We start from the raw sequence: 6,000 nt of genomic DNA, 5'->3' as shown, positions 1-6,000 counted from the left end.
TTTAATGTGTTCACATCACATATCAATAGAATCCTATAATCAAAGCAATTGCATTTCTTAAACCGAGCCGCTCAAAGGATTCCCAATACAGAACGTTTGGCAGAAGAAATCTGACTTATCAATTACCTGTTGATTATAGATAGTAGAATCTATAGATAAGCGAAAGCATGGCTGAGTCGGGTTTTTTACCGTGCACATGCGCATATGACGTCACAGCCCTTAACATTTCCATTGAAAACGTGACGTCATGCTCGTTTGGAGACACGTTTGTCAGTTCGTTTGGAGACAAAGGATTTATCTTCGCTCATCTATGTATTCCACTATCTATACTGTTGATCATATGGCCCTGGCTGAATTATCAAATTTATTTCAGCCTTGCGCTCCCATTCGTACTTTCCTTTGTCGATCTATTTTTAGATTTTTTTCATCACCGATCATGTAATAATTGCGCAAATAAATAATCTTCTCATGAATTGCTCTGCAATGAAGAAGATTAACTGCAGTGCTGGCTGAGGCGCATTTTCTTTCCGCGTTTCTCGAATCCAGGCTGTAGTGTAGTCACTCCACTATAGTCTGGCGGATAGAGTGAAGAGAATTAATTGCACCTGTCATGTTGGGACTATCGAGCGTCACGTCACAAAGTGGATGAAAATGTTGGAAAGTTTTGAAATCAAATCGGGTCGCTTTTTTCACGGTTTTTCAAAAAAAAAGTCGGAAAACACGAAAAAACCGCGAAACACCGATTTTCGATGAAGTCGGTTTTTACGCTCTTTTTGGAATTTGCGGGGAACGTATCCCCGCCTAAGAACCGACTCCAGTGTACATGCAATATTGAAAATGATCGCAGTTTTGTTATGAAAATCACATGTGGAGAAAATGAAAACTGTTAACTTCCGTCAGGCGGTTTGAGCAGAATGCCGTGATGGGTGCATTTCCAAATTGCTCGAATCGTATTCCCCCGACTATAGGCTTTGAGCGGCACATATTTATTCGCATTTCTCCTGTTCAGACCTCTTGTTGATATTATCGAATTCAGTTCGCGTTCAGTTGCCGGTGCGCTCGGTGGTGGCAAATTGACGTTGCTCTCGATCTAATATATGCAGTTTAGTGACTGCATACAGCGGGAGTGATATTGTGCGGAAAAACAGGAAAGGAGATTTCAACAGAAATTCACGAGAATTCCCAACATCAAAGTGAACATATATATAGAAAAAAGTGTGATCGTGCAACATTCGTGCAGTGGATAACGTAATTAATTAACTTCCATCCTTCTAGAAGAGGTGTAAATTACAAGGTAGAGTGGGGTAAGCTTTCGTTCTGCCTTGTTGTATTGTAATTTTACTCCATATTAGGGATGTGCGGTATTTCGGAAAATTTTGTTTCGACTGGTTTGATCCGCGGAATTTGAACATGGCGCAATCTGATTTTTGGATTTCGTTTCGGAGCTCAGCGGGTTTTCGAAACAAATTTAAATCAAAACCAAATTTCAAATGATCAAAAAAAAATCGGCTGTGCTGTTATAATATACGAAAACTTTCCTAAATGTTTCTAGCAAGTGAATGGTTAAAATAGTCTATTCTATGTATGAAATCATTTGAATCAAACATGCATCTGCTGAAACTCAATATAATCATTGTAACACCTTCTACCTATTCACCCGGATTTTATTTATCAGTGATTCCACACAAAAAGAATTAAAAAAAGTTCCCCGATTGTGCTCAAAATACGTAGAAATAATCTCTACCCAAAATACTTATACCCGGGGAAGTACCTATATCGCCTCCAGTTTCGTTCAGGGTGGGACGATCCTACGTTGTGTTGTTTTGACGTAGGACTACGTCTATCTTTTCTATATTGGGGCACACTTTGCGATTGTGAAAATTGGAAACCGTCACGAAAATATGATAGACTTTGAACTTTAATATCTCAGCCGTTTTTCGATGGATTTCCAATTTTTGACGTAAACTACGTCTAAGGGGAAGACTCGGATACATGGTGACAAATGAAAATTTCCAAATTTGAGACCGTCACGAAATTAGGATAGATTTCAAACGCTAATAGCTCCTTTATCTTTCAATGGATTTTCGAGATTTTATTATCAATCGAATCGGAAACTCTCTAGCATTATTTAAAGCCCACTGGAACTATTAATTATCAAGGCAAAAACATTGAAAATTCCAATTCTTTACCAACCTAGGAAAATTCCAGAGTTTCGTTACAACCGTCTGGTGCAGTTGGTTCTTGCGCCTACTTTTGTGCGGTGATTCGTACAAAAAGTACAACAAAACAATCAGAGCAATGACCGCGGTCGGAGCAAAAAAGTAGTATTTATGAAAAAGTGCTACAGATGCTGGACATGTTCATGTAAGCAAGATGTGATTACTAAAATGTATTATCAACTTTAAACAAGGTTATCTTACTATTTAGGCAGCATCCCTTTAAAATAATAAAAGCATTTAATCGCCATTCAATAGGCAATTAACCATGAGATGCATTAATCACTTTAAGTCAAACAACAGTCGGAGAAAGATCATCACCACTGCTGATAATAAATTTGGGGTTTTTAAATGAAAATTTTAAATTGTCATATCCAACCATTTTCAAATAGTGAGTTACGCCAATTCTGTTCGAAACATAATTTGCGGAAAAACTACACATTACACGCGGCAAAACGTTTACCAAAACGAACCTCGCTACCTCCCGACCCTATATATCCAACATCCCAATGGTTGTCATTTGACTAAGCACGCACGCGCGGTTTGAAGTTTGTATGAGAACTACTATGAAAACAGTATTTTTTTTAAACCGTTTTGCAACGTTGCTCATTAATATCTAAAAATATATGAGTACGTTGGCAACATAGGAAATTTAGCAAGTGATATTTAGTTAGTATTGCGAAACAATTTGCTGCTTGCAAGAAAAAATATTAAGGAAATATTAAATCGTGGGAAATTCAAATGAGCACGTAAAAGAATAACATATCAATAATGAGCATTTTTATTTTCCTTATAACTTTGCTTACGAAAATCCGATCGGTTCGCAACAACAACCGTCTTACAGATTTGGAAATTTTCTACGAAGTCTTTGGGTTGATTATATTTAGGGGGAGATCCTCCAGTGCCGGACACATAAGCCATTTAACAAAAAAAAACTAACTATCCGGATTATATTTCCTTTTATACCTTACTAGCAGAACGTACCCTGCGTTGCTCGGGTTTTTGACGTAGGATTTACGTCTCTCTTCACTATACCGGGTGTCATTTCAAATTTTTTGAATCGACCGCGTTACGCTGTGTTGAAAGATTTCACACGTTAATAGCTTTTGCCCTATTGAACAGTTTTCTGCAGTTAACCACTCAATCAACAGCTTTCAAGTATGCCTTTCATATTCATGCTTATAATATCCGAAAACTTGTTTCAATAGGCCCAAAACTGTTTTCAAAGCAAAATATTGAATTCACGAGAACCTATAAATATGAGTACCGCATCATTCTTGCATCATTCCATTGCCACGCTCTGATTGGTGCAGACGTCAGCGAATGAGCTCTCGCTAGGTCAGGAAGGCATAAAAAAGCGCAGCACGATTTTTGACGTAGGACTTACGTCTCTCTTTACTATACCGGGTGTCATTTCAAAATTTCTAAATCGGCCGCGTTACGCTGTGTTGAAAGATTTCAAACGTTAATAGCTTTTACCCTAGTGAACAGATTTCTGCAGTAGACCCCTCAATCGACAGCTTTCAAGTATGCCTTTCATATTAATGCTTGATATTATCCGAAAACTTGTTTCAATAGGCCTAAAACTGTTTTCAAAGCAAAACATTGAATTCACGAAATCCTATAAATATGGGTACCGCATCATTCTTGCATCATTCCATTGCCACGTTCTGATTGGTGCAGACGTCAACGAATGAGCTCACGCTAGGTCTGCTAAGAAGGCATAAAATAGCGCAGCGCGAATTTTTCCTCTCAATCTGAACGAAACAGGCAAAGCAATAACAGCAGCGCATCGTCGGAATTTGTGAACGGTTGCATCATCGTCTCAGCCACGCATTCGCAAACCTAAGCCTTTTTATGAGCAAGGCAGAATCGTCAGCATTCTCAGGTCACCATCATCGGCATTTTCAGCCCGGCATTGTCGAGAAGCCAACAGCAAGCGCGGCACGGCGGTGTGTGACGATAGAGTGTCGACGACAACACTACTGATCAAGTTTTCTCGGCCGATGGCAGCAGCGGTTAAGCGTTTGGTATTCCTGCAGACATCGATTCATAATGTTTTAAGCAATCATAAACTCCCAGTTGAACCGCTCAAGAGGAAATTCACATCTAACATTGTGAATAAATCTTTTCAGAACCACTAATATACTTACTAAAGAGTTTTTCGTTTCTTATTCTAAGATTTCAACGAACATTTTTGAAATTTCTCCATTAGAATTCCAAAAATTGTCACTGTTTTGAGTCTAAATATTTCAATTTAAAATTTGATTTATTTGTTGATGTGAATAGGTAAATAGCTACTGAATTTTGTGTAAGTTTCAAACGTTTGTATAAAGCTTTTGAATATTCTTGGTTAACGTGATTTTGTGTTTCAGCAAATATACTCTATTACCACTATTACCACTGAAAATCCATTCTGCGCCAAATACGCGCGACCCAAAACTAAATTCTAAGCAAATACACGTTAAATATCAATGCTAAATATTACGCTGAACATTACAACAATTTATTGAACGTCTTTTTTCGAGTTCGTTTTTATAATATTACTGATTTTAAGTATATGTTTTAACTTCAACGTTACAAACGTTTGTACAAAATTGAAAATAGGATTAAGGAAAAAGCAGTTGATATAACAACTCATCTAGACGGTCCTTCTTGGATTTTCTGAAGAAGTCGCTCCAAAATTGTCTGCGGGTGTTTCTCCGAGAACATCTGTGGAAATGTCTCCATTCTTGCAAAAGGTTCCCGGAAATTTATGCGGAATTTCATTTTTTGACGTAGAACTACGTCTGTCTTTTCTATATTAGTACACTTTACGTTTTCGAAAATCAAAGAGCGTAACGAAAATATGATAGACTTTGAACGTTAATAACCCAGCCGTTTCTCGATGGATTTTCATTTTTCTGGACCATTCGATCAAGAAAGAGTCAACGCTTCACTCCACAGCGTACACTGAAGTCATCTTTACGCGGCTTTTGTACACGATTCGCTTTTTATGCGATTTTGTTTTCACTAAATTTCAGGATTTCCATGGCTCATTCAGACACATTTTGGGATTTACGCGGTTTTTTACGTTGTTTTAATTCACGCGGCCCACATCCTCCGCGTAAAACTGACTCCAGTGTGTTACAATATTTAGGTATGATAATATTTAGTATTGCAAACTTGCTAACAGTTTAGCAATAATAATAATATTTAGCAGTTTAGGTTTCGGTGAATCAGTCAATCTCGTAAGTGTATCGCAAGCTTCTTCTTCCATAGCACTACATTCCAACTGGAACTTGGCCTGCTTTTTAAAGTAATCTATTAGCATTGTTTTAGTTATTAATTGAAAGCTTTATATGCCCGATATTGCATGAGTATTGAGTATGTATCTTGTGTGACAAATACAATGGATACACTATGCTCGGGGTGTCGAGAATGTTTCCCATCCGAAAATATCCTAGATTGGATCGAGAATCGAACTCGCCATCTCCGGTTTCTGGACCTTTGTTCGCAAGGTCAACTGGAGACCTCAAGCCAGCATAGAAGTCAAATTAATGCAACTTACAGGGCTGCACCAGCTGGTGCAGTTCGTTTCAGCTAACTTACACGCGCGTTTTCTCTCAAAACCTTGAGGGCGTTTGACGGCAGCTTCTCGCTTACGTCTATGGATGCCAGTAGAAAAGCTCGGAATGTTCTTCACTGCTGCAGTGGATGTGTTCTGGGATACTTTCTTCGTTTTTGACGTAGGACTTACGTCTCTCTTTACTATACCGGGTGTCATTTCAAAATTTCTAAATCG

General features: G+C 38.2%; 1 protein-coding gene across 1 annotated transcript in view; it reads left to right on the top strand.

The window, feature by feature from the left end:
• The first annotated feature begins 1,064 nt into the window (after positions 1–1,064).
• Positions 1,065–6,000, top strand: part of LOC134207353 (uncharacterized) — a 249,529-nt gene continuing 244,593 nt past the window's right edge. Inside the window, exon 1 of the mRNA XM_062683072.1 lies at positions 1,065–1,304. The gene's annotated coding sequence lies outside the window, so the exon portion shown is untranslated. The remainder of the gene's footprint in view (positions 1,305–6,000) is intronic.

The sequence above is a fragment of the Armigeres subalbatus genome, chromosome 1 (genome assembly GCF_024139115.2).
Source record: "Armigeres subalbatus isolate Guangzhou_Male chromosome 1, GZ_Asu_2, whole genome shotgun sequence".
Lineage (NCBI taxonomy): Eukaryota > Metazoa > Arthropoda > Insecta > Diptera > Culicidae > Armigeres > Armigeres subalbatus.
This window is presented reverse-complemented; position numbering and strand designations above follow the sequence as displayed.